We start from the raw sequence: 12,826 nt of genomic DNA, 5'->3' as shown, positions 1-12,826 counted from the left end.
ATGGCCGCGATGGTCGAGACCATCGCGACCATCGAAATTGCGAGCCGGAGCCTGCGGTTGAGGTTTTCAACCGCAAGCTCCGGAGTGATTTTGGCTCTATCAGAGCCAAAATCACACCCACTGACATCACTAGTGATGTCAGTGGGCCGGCTTCTGACGGGAGGCGTCCAAGGGAGGCACGCCCCCGGCACGCCCACCAAAGGGGGCGTGCTGTCAATCAACATTGACAGCACGCCCCCTTTGATCGGACACAACGATGAAGGACTTTCCTTCGCTCGTCGCGTCTGGCGCATGCGCACGACGGAGCTCCCTCCGTTGTGCGCATGCTCAGTCCATAACATCGACCCACTTGCAAGCGGACAGCCGCTCGCGAGTGGGTCTGAATCAGGCCCATAATTCACTAATAACACTCCAGCAGCACCCACACCCCTAATTCACTAATAACACCCCAGCAGCACCCACACCCCTAATTCACCAATAACACCCCAACTGCACCAACACCCCAAAATCACTAATAACACCCCAGCAACACCCCCACCCCTAATTCACTAATAACACCGCAGCAGCACCCACACCCCTAATTCACTAACACCCCAGCAGCACTCACACCTACACCCCTAATTCACTAATAACACCCCAGCAGCACCCAAACCCCTAATTCACTAATAACACCCCAGCAGCACCCCCACCCCTAATTCAATAATAACACCCCAGCAGCACCCCCACCCCTAATTCACTAATAACATCCCAACAGCACTCACACCTACACCCCTAATTCACTAATAACACCCCAGCAGCACTCCGACCCCTAATTCACTAATAACATCCCAACAGCACTCACACCTACACCCCTAATTCACTAATAACACCCCAGCAGCACTCACACCTACACCACTAATTCACTAATAACACCCCAGCAGCACCCACACTCCTATTTCAATAATAACACTCCAACAGCACCAAAACCCCTAATTCAATAATAACACCCCAGCAGCACTCACACCCCTAATTCACTATTACACCCCAGCAGCACTCACTCCTACACTCCTAATTCACTAATAACACCCCAGCAGCACTCATACCCCTAATTCACTACTACACCCCAGCAGCACCCACACCCCTAATTCACCAATAACACCCCAACTGCACCAACACCCCAAAATCACTAATAACACCCCAGCAACACCCCCACCCCTAATTCACTAATAACACCGCAGCAGCACCCACACCCCTAATTCACTAATAACACCCCAGCAGCACCCACACCCCTAATTCACCAATAACACCCCAACTGCACCAACACCCCAAAATCACTAATAACACCCCAGCAACACCCCCACCCCTAATTCACTAATAACACCGCAGCAGCACCCACACCCCTAATTCACTAACACCCCAGCAGCACTCACACCTACACCCCTAATTCACTAATAACACCCCAGCAGCACCCAAACCCCTAATTCACTAATAACACCCCAGCAGCACCCCCACCCCTAATTCAATAATAACACCCCAGCAGCACCCCCACCCCTAATTCACTAATAACATCCCAACAGCACTCACACCTACACCCCTAATTCACTAATAACACCCCAGCAGCACCCCGACCCCTAATTCACTAATAACATCCCAACAGCACTCACACCTACACCCCTAATTCACTAATAACACCCCAGCAGCACTCACACCTACACCCCTAATTCACTAATAACACCCCAGCAGCACCCACACTCCTAATTCACTAATAACATCCCAACAGCACCAACACCCCTAATTCACTAACAACACCCCAGCAACACCCCCACCCCTATTTCAATAATAACACTCCAACAGCACCAAAACCCCTAATTCAATAATAACACCCCAGCAGCACTCACACCCCTAATTCACTATTACACCCCAGCAGCACTCACTCCTACACTCCTAATTCACTAATAACACCCCAGCAGCACTCATACCCCTAATTCACTACTACACCCCAGCAGCACCCACACCCCTAATTCACTAATAACACCCCAGCAGCACCCCCACCCCTAATTCACTATTACACCCCAGCAGCACCTACACTCATAATTCACTAATAACACCCCAGCAGCACTCACACCCCTAATTCATTAATAACACCCCAGCAGCACTCACACCCCTAATTCACTAATAACACTCCAGCAGCACCCCCACCCCTAATTCAGTTATAACACCCCAGCAGCACCCCCACCCCTAATTCACTAATAACACCCCAGCCGAACCCACACCCCTAATTCACTAATAACACCCCAGCAGCACCTACACCCCTAATTCACTAATAACACTCCAGCAGCACCTACACCCCTAATTCACGAATAACACCCCAGCAGCACTCACACCCCTAATTCACTAATAACACACCAGCAGCAACACCACCCCGAATTCACTAATAACACCCCAGCAGCACCCACACCCCTAATTCACTAATAACACCCCAGCAGCACCTACACCCCTAATTCACTAATAACACCCCAGCAGCACCCACACCCCTAATTCACTAACACCCCAACTGCACCAACACCCCAAAATCACTAATAACACCCCAGCAACACCCCCACCCCTAATTCACTAATAACACCCCAACTGCACCAACACCCCTAATTCACTAATAACACCCCAGCAACACCCCCACCCCTAATTCACTAATAACACCCCAGCAGCACCCACACCCCTAATTCACTAATAACACCCCAGCAGCACTCACACCTACACCCCTAATTCACTAATAACACCCCAACAGCACCAACACCCCTAATTCACTAATAACACCCCAGCAGCACCTCACACCTACACCCCTAATTCACTAATAACACCCCAGCAGCACCCACACCCCTAATTCACTAATAACACCCCAGCACCACCCCCACCCCAATTCACTAATAACACCCCAGCAGCACCGACACCCCTAATTCACTAATAACACCCCAGCAGTACCCCCACCCCTAATTCACTAATAACATCCCAACAGCACCAACACCCCTAATTCACTAATAACACCCCAGCAGCACTCACACCTACACCCCTAATTCACTAATAACACCCCAGCAGCACCCACACTCCTAATTCACTAATAACATCCCAACAGCACCAACACCCCTAATTCACTAACAACACCCCAGCAACACCCCCACCCCTATTTCAATAATAACACTCCAACAGCACCAAAACCCCTAATTCAATAATAACACCCCAGCAGCACTCACACCCCTAATTCACTATTACACCCCAGCAGCACTCACTCCTACACTCCTAATTCACTAATAACACCCCAGCAGCACTCATACCCCTAATTCACTACTACACCCCAGCAGCACCCACACCCCTAATTCACTAATAACACCCCAGCAGCACCCCCACCCCTAATTCACTATTACACCCCAGCAGCACCTACACTCATAATTCACTAATAACACCCCAGCAGCACTCACACCCCTAATTCATTAATAACACCCCAGCAGCACTCACACCCCTAATTCACTAATAACACTCCAGCAGCACCCCCACCCCTAATTCAGTTATAACACCCCAGCAGCACCCCCACCCCTAATTCACTAATAACACCCCAGCCGAACCCACACCCCTAATTCACTAATAACACCCCAGCAGCACCTACACCCCTAATTCACTAATAACACTCCAGCAGCACCTACACCCCTAATTCACGAATAACACCCCAGCAGCACTCACACCCCTAATTCACTAATAACACACCAGCAGCAACACCACCCCGAATTCACTAATAACACCCCAGCAGCACCCACACCCCTAATTCACTAATAACACCCCAGCAGCACCTACACCCCTAATTCACTAATAACACCCCAGCAGCACCCACACCCCTAATTCACTAACACCCCAACTGCACCAACACCCCAAAATCACTAATAACACCCCAGCAACACCCCCACCCCTAATTCACTAATAACACCCCAACTGCACCAACACCCCTAATTCACTAATAACACCCCAGCAACACCCCCACCCCTAATTCACTAATAACACCCCAGCAGCACCCACACCCCTAATTCACTAATAACACCCCAGCAGCACTCACACCTACACCCCTAATTCACTAATAACACCCCAACAGCACCAACACCCCTAATTCACTAATAACACCCCAGCAGCACCTCACACCTACACCCCTAATTCACTAATAACACCCCAGCAGCACCCACACCCCTAATTCACTAATAACACCCCAGCACCACCCCCACCCCAATTCACTAATAACACCCCAGCAGCACCGACACCCCTAATTCACTAATAACACCCCAGCAGTACCCCCACCCCTAATTCACTAATAACATCCCAACAGCACCAACACCCCTAATTCACTAATAACACCCCAGCAGCACTCACACCTACACCCCTAATTCACTAATAACACCCCAGCAGCACCCACACCCCTAATTCACTAATAACATCCCAACGGCACCAACACCCCTAATTCACTAATAACACCCCAGGAACACCCCCACCCCTAATTCACTAATAACACTCCAACAGCACCAAAACCCTTAATTCACTAATAACACCCCAGCAGCACTCACACCTACACCCCTAATTCACTAATAACATCCCAACAGCACCAACACCCCTAATTCACTAATAACACCCCAGCAGCACTAACACCTACACCCCTAATTCACTAATAACACCCCAGCAGCACCCACACCCCTAATTCACTAATAACATCCCAACAGCACCAACACCCCTAATTCACTTATAACACCCCAGCAGCACCCCCACCCCTAATTCAGTAATAACACCCCAGCAGAACCCACACCCCTAATTCACTAATAACACCCCAGCAGCACCTACACCCCTAATTCACTAATAACACTCCAGCAGCACCTACACCCCTAATTCACTAATAACACCCCAGCAGCACTCACACCCCTAATTCACTAATAACACTCCAGCAGCACCCCCACCCCATATTCACTAATAACACCCCAGCAGAACCCACACCCCTAATTCACTAATAACACCCCAGCAGCACTCACACCCCTAATTCACTATCACCCCAGCAGCACTCACTTCTACACCCCTAATTCACTAATAACACCCCAGCAGCACCCACACCCCTAATTCACTAATAACACCCCAGCACCACCCCCACCCCAATTCACAAATAACAACCCAGCAGCACCCCCACCCCTAATTCACTAATAACATCCCAACAGCACCAACACCCCTAATTCACTAATAACACCCCAGCAGCACTCACAGCTACACCCCTAATTCACTAATAACACCCCAGCAGCACCCACACCCCTAATTCACTAATAACATCCCAACAGCACCAACACCCCTAATTTACTAATAACACCCCAGCAGCACCCACACCTATAATTCACTAATAACATCCCAACAGCACCAACACCCCTAATTCACTAATAACACCCCAGCAACACCCCCACACCTAATTCACTAATAACACTCCAACAGCACCAAAACCCCTAATTCACTAATAACACCCCAGCAGCACTCACACCCCTAATTCACTATTACACCCCAGCAGCACTCACTCCTACACTCCTAATTAACTAATAACACCCCAGCAGCACTCATACCCCTAATTCACTACTACACCCCAGCAGCACCCACACCCCTAATTCACTAATAACACCCCAGCAGCACCCCCACCCCTAATTCACTATTACACCCCAGCAGCACCTACACCCCTAATTCACTAATAACACCCCAGCAGCACCCACACCTATAATTCACTAATAACATCCCAACAGCACCAACACCCCTAATTCACTAATAACACTCCAGCAGCACCCCCACCCCTAATTCAGTTATAACACCCCAGCAGCACCCCCACCCCTAATTCACTAATAACACCCCAGCCGAACCCACACCCCTAATTCACTAATAACACCCCAGCAGCACCTACACCCCTAATTCACTAATAACACTCCAGAAGCACCTACACCCCTAATTCATGAATAACACCCCAGCAGCACTCACACCCCTATTTCACTAATAACACACCAGAAGCAACACCACCCCGAATTCACTAATAACACCCCAGCAGCACCTACACCCCTAATTCACTAATAACACCCCAGCAGCACCCACACCCCTAATTCACTAACACCCCAACTGCACCAACACCCCAAAATCACTAATAACACCCCAGCAACACCCCCACCCCTAATTCACTAATAACACCCCAACTGCACCAACACCCCTAATTCACTAATAACACCCCAGCAACACCCCCACCCCTAATTCACTAATAACACCCCAGCAGCACCCACACCCCTAATTCACTAATAACACCCCAGCAGCACTCACACCTACACCCCTAATTCACGAATAACACCCCAGCAGCACCCACACCCCTAATTCACTAATAACACCCCAACAGCACCAACACCCCTAATTCACTAATAACACCCCAGCAGCACTCACACCTACACCCCTAATTCACTAATAACACCCCAGCAGCACCCACACCCCTAATTCACTAATAACACCCCAGCACCACCCCCACCCCAATTCACTAATAACACCCCAGCAGCACCGACACCCCTAATTCACTAATAACACCCCAGCAGCACCCCCACCCCTAATTCACTAATAACATCCCAACAGCACCAACACCCCTAATTCACTAATAACACCCCAGCAGCACTCACACCTACACCCCTAATTCACTAATAACACCCCAGCAGCACCCCCACCCCTAATTCACTAATAACATCCCAACAGCACCAACACCCCTAATTCACTAATAACACCCCAGCAGCACTCACACCTACACCCCTAATTCACTAATAACACCCCAGCAGCACCCACACCCCTAATTCACTAATAACATCCCAACGGCACCAACACCCCTAATTCACTAATAACACCCCAGGAACACCCCCACCCCTAATTCACTAATAACACTCCAACAGCACCAAAACCCTTAATTCACTAATAACACCCCAGCAGCACTCACACCTACACCCCTAATTCACTAATAACATCCCAACAGCACCAACACCCCTAATTCACTAATAACACCCCAGCAGCACTAACACCTACACCCCTAATTCACTAAAAAAAACCCCAGCAGCACCCACACCCCTAATTCACTAATAACATCCCAACAGCACCAACACCCCTAATTCACTTATAACACCCCAGCAGCACCCCCACCCCTAATTCAGTAATAACACCCCAGCAGAACCCACACCCCTAATTCACTAATAACACCCCAGCAGCACCTACACCCCTAATTCACTAATAACACTCCAGCAGCACCTACACCCCTAATTCACTAATAACACCCCAGCAGCACTCACACCCCTAATTCACTAATAACACTCCAGCAGCACCCCCACCCCATATTCACTAATAACACCCCAGCAGAACCCACACCCCTAATTCACTAATAACACCCCAGCAGCACTCACACCCCTAATTCACTATCACCCCAGCAGCACTCACTTCTACACCCCTAATTCACTAATAACACCCCAGCAGCACCCACACCCCTAATTCACTAATAACACCCCAGCACCACCCCCACCCCAATTCACAAATAACAACCCAGCAGCACCCCCACCCCTAATTCACTAATAACATCCCAACAGCACCAACACCCCTAATTCACTAATAACACCCCAGCAGCACTCACAGCTACACCCCTAATTCACTAATAACACCCCAGCAGCACCCACACCCCTAATTCACTAATAACATCCCAACAGCACCAACACCCCTAATTCACTAATAACACCCCAGCAGCACCCACACCTATAATTCACTAATAACATCCCAACAGCACCAACACCCCTAATTCACTAATAACACCCCAGCAACACCCCCACACCTAATTCACTAATAACACTCCAACAGCACCAAAACCCCTAATTCACTAATAACACCCCAGCAGCACTCACACCCCTAATTCACTATTACACCCCAGCAGCACTCACTCCTACACTCCTAATTAACTAATAACACCCCAGCAGCACTCATACCCCTAATTCACTACTACACCCCAGCAGCACCCACACCCCTAATTCACTAATAACACCCCAGCAGCACCCCCACCCCTAATTCACTATTACACCCCAGCAGCACCTACACCCCTAATTCACTAATAACACCCCAGCAGCACCCACACCTATAATTCACTAATAACATCCCAACAGCACCAACACCCCTAATTCACTAATAACACTCCAGCAGCACCCCCACCCCTAATTCAGTTATAACACCCCAGCAGCACCCCCACCCCTAATTCACTAATAACACCCCAGCCGAACCCACACCCCTAATTCACTAATAACACCCCAGCAGCACCTACACCCCTAATTCACTAATAACACTCCAGAAGCACCTACACCCCTAATTCATGAATAACACCCCAGCAGCACTCACACCCCTATTTCACTAATAACACACCAGAAGCAACACCACCCCGAATTCACTAATAACACCCCAGCAGCACCTACACCCCTAATTCACTAATAACACCCCAGCAGCACCCACACCCCTAATTCACTAACACCCCAACTGCACCAACACCCCAAAATCACTAATAACACCCCAGCAACACCCCCACCCCTAATTCACTAATAACACCCCAACTGCACCAACACCCCTAATTCACTAATAACACCCCAGCAACACCCCCACCCCTAATTCACTAATAACACCCCAGCAGCACCCACACCCCTAATTCACTAATAACACCCCAGCAGCACTCACACCTACACCCCTAATTCACGAATAACACCCCAGCAGCACCCACACCCCTAATTCACTAATAACACCCCAACAGCACCAACACCCCTAATTCACTAATAACACCCCAGCAGCACTCACACCTACACCCCTAATTCACTAATAACACCCCAGCAGCACCCACACCCCTAATTCACTAATAACACCCCAGCACCACCCCCACCCCAATTCACTAATAACACCCCAGCAGCACCGACACCCCTAATTCACTAATAACACCCCAGCAGCACCCCCACCCCTAATTCACTAATAACATCCCAACAGCACCAACACCCCTAATTCACTAATAACACCCCAGCAGCACTCACACCTACACCCCTAATTCACTAATAACACCCCAGCAGCACCCACACCCCTAATTCACTAATAACATCCCAACAGCACCAACACCCCTAATTCACTAATAACACCCCAGGAACACCCCCACCCCTAATTCACTAATAACACTCCAACAGCACCAAAACCCCTAATTCACTAATAACACCCCAGCAGCACTCACACCTACACCCCTAATTCACTAATAACATCCCAACAGCACCAACACCCCTAATTCACTAATAACACCCCAGCAGCACTCACACCTACACCCCTAATTCACTAATAACACCCCAGCAGCACCCACACCCTTAATTCACTAATAACATCCCAACAGCACCAACACCCCTAATTCACTAATAACACCCCAGGAACACCCCCACCCCTAATTCACTAATAACACTCCAACAGCACCAAAACCCCTAATTCACTAATAACACCCCAGCAGCACTCACACCCCTAATTCACTATTACACCCCAGCAGCACCTACACCCCTAATTCACTAATAACACCCCAGCAGCACTCATACCCCTAATTCACTACTACACCCCAGCAGCACCCACACCCCTAATTCACTAACACCCCAGCAGCACCCCCACCCCTAATTCATTATTACACCCCAGCAGCAACTACACTCATAATTCACTAATAACACCCCAGCAGCACTCATACCCCTAATTCACTAATAACACCCCAGCAGCACTCACACCCCTAATTCACTAATAACACTCCAGCAGCACCCCACCCCTAATTCACTTATAACACCCCAGCAGCACCCCCACCCCTAATTCAGTAATAACACCCCAGCAGAACCCACACCCCTAATTCACTAATAACACCCCAGCAGCACCTACACCCCTAATTCACTAATAACACTCCAGCAGCACCTACACCCCTAATTCACTAATAACACCCCAGCAGCACTCACACCCCTAATTCACTAATAACACTCCAGCAGCACCCCCACCCCATATTCACTAATAACACCCCAGGAGAACCCACACCCCTAATTCACTAATAACACCCCAGCAGCACCTACACCCCTAATTCACTAATAACACCCCTGCAGCACTCACACCCCTAATTCACTATTAAACCCCAGCAGCACTCACTCCTACACTCCTAATTAACTAATAACACCCCAGCAGCACTCATACCCCTAATTCACTAATAACACCCCAGCAGCACCCCCACCCCTAATTCACTATTACACCCCAGCAGCACCTACACCCCTAATTCACTAATAACACCCCAGCAGCACCTACACCCCTAATTCACTAATAACACCCCTGCAGCACCTACACCCCTAATTCACTAACACCCCAGCAACACTCACACCCCTATTTCACTAATAACACCCCAGCAGCACCCACACCCCTAATTCACTAATAACACCCCAGCAGCACTCACACCTACACCCCTAATTCACTAATAACACCCCAGCAGCACCCACACCCCTAATTCACTAATAACACCCCAGCAGCACCCCCACCCCTAATTCATTAATAACACTCCAACAGCACCAAAACCCCTAATTCACTAATAACACCCCAACAGAACCCACACCCCTAATTCATTAATAACACTCCAACAGCACCAAAACCCCTAATTCACTAATAACACCCCAACAGAACCCACACCCCTAATTCACTAATTACACCCCAGCAGCACCTACACCCCTAATTCACTAATAACACTCCAGCAGCACCTACACCCCTAATTCACTAATAACATCCCAACAGCACCAACACCCCTAATTCACTAATAACACCCCAGCAGCACCCCCACCCCTAATTCATTAATAACACTCCAACAGCACCAAAACCCCTAATTCACTAATAACACCCCAACAGAACCCACACCCCTAATTCACTAATTACACCCCAGCAGCACCTACACCCCTAATTCACTAATAACACTCCAGCAGCACCTACACCCCTAATTCACTAATAACACCCCAGCAGCACTCACACCCCTAATACACTAATAACACTCCAGCAGCACCCCCACCCCTAATTCACTAACACCCCAACAGCACCCACACCCCTAATTCACTAATAACACCCCAGCAGCACTCACACCCCTAATTCACTATTACACCCCAGCAGCACTCACTCCTACACTCCTAATTCACTAATAACACCCCAGCAGCACTCATACCCCTAATTCACTACTACACCCAAGCAGCACCCACACCCCTAATTCACTAATAACACCCCAGCAGCACCCCCACCCCTAATTCACTATTACACCCCAGCAGCACCTACACTCATAATTCACTAATAACACCCCAGCAGCACTCACACCCCTAATTCATTAATAACACCCCAGCAGCACTCACACCCCTAATTCACTAATAACACTCCAGCAGCACCCCCACCCCTAATTCAGTTATAACACCCCAGCAGCACCCCCACCCCTAATTCACTAATAACACCCCAGCCGAACCCACACCCCTAATTCACTAATAACACCCCAGCAGCACCTACACCCCTAATTCACTAATAACACCCCAGCAGCACCTACACCCCTAATTCACGAATAACACCCCAGCAGCACTCACACCCCTAATTCACTAATAACACACCAGCAGCAACACCACCCCGAATTCACTAATAACACCCCAGCAGCACCCACACCCCTAATTCACTAATAACACCCCAGCAGCACCTACACCCCTAATTCACTAATAACACCCCAGCAGCACCCACACCCCTAATTCACTAACACCCCAACTGCACCAACACCCCAAAATCACTAATAACACCCCAGCAACACCCCCACCCCTAATTCACTAATAACACCCCAACTGCACCAACACCCCTAATTCACTAATAACACCCCAGCAACACCCCCACCCCTAATTCACTAATAACACCCCAGCAGCACCCACACCCCTAATTCACTAATAACACCCCAGCAGCACTCACACCTACACCCCTAATTCACGAATAACACCCCAGCAGCACCCACACCCCTAATTCACTAATAACACCCCAACAGCACCAACACCCCTAATTCACTAATAACACCCCAGCAGCACTCACACCTACACCCCTAATTCACTAATAACACCCCAGCAGCACCCACACCCCTAATTCACTAATAACACCCCAGCACCACCCCCACCCCAATTCACTAATAACACCCCAGCAGCACCGACACCCCTAATTCACTAATAACACCCCAGCAGCACCCCCACCCCTAATTCACTAATAACATCCCAACAGCACCAACACCCCTAATTCACTAATAACACCCCAGCAGCACTCACACCTACACCCCTAATTCACTAATAACACCCCAGCAGCACCCACACCCCTAATTCACTAATAACATCCCAACGGCACCAACACCCCTAATTCACTAATAACACCCCAGGAACACCCCCACCCCTAATTCACTAATAACACTCCAACAGCACCAAAACCCCTAATTCACTAATAACACCCCAGCAGCACTCACACCTACACCCCTAATTCACTAATAACATCCCAACAGCACCAACACCCCTAATTCACTAATAACACCCCAGCAGCACTAACACCTACACCCCTAATTCACTAATAACACCCCAGCAGCACCCACACCCCTAATTCACTAATAACATCCCAACAGCACCAACACCCCTAATTCACTTATAACACCCCAGCAGCACCCCCACCCCTAATTCAGTAATAACACCCCAGCAGAACCCACACCCCTAATTCACTAATAACACCCCAG

General features: G+C 49.1%; 1 protein-coding gene across 3 annotated transcripts in view; it reads left to right on the top strand.

Moving 5' to 3' along the window:
* Positions 1-12,826, top strand: part of LOC148479207 (uncharacterized) — a 98,138-nt gene that overhangs the window by 58,609 nt on the left and 26,703 nt on the right. The window lies entirely within an intron of this gene.

The sequence above is a fragment of the Taudactylus pleione genome, unplaced genomic scaffold, assembly GCF_031769625.1.
Source record: "Taudactylus pleione unplaced genomic scaffold, aTauple2 ptg000632l, whole genome shotgun sequence".
In the NCBI taxonomy this organism is placed as follows: domain Eukaryota; kingdom Metazoa; phylum Chordata; class Amphibia; order Anura; family Myobatrachidae; genus Taudactylus; species Taudactylus pleione.
The sequence above is the reverse complement of the archived record's forward strand: the minus strand, read 5'-3'. Positions and strand labels throughout refer to the sequence as shown.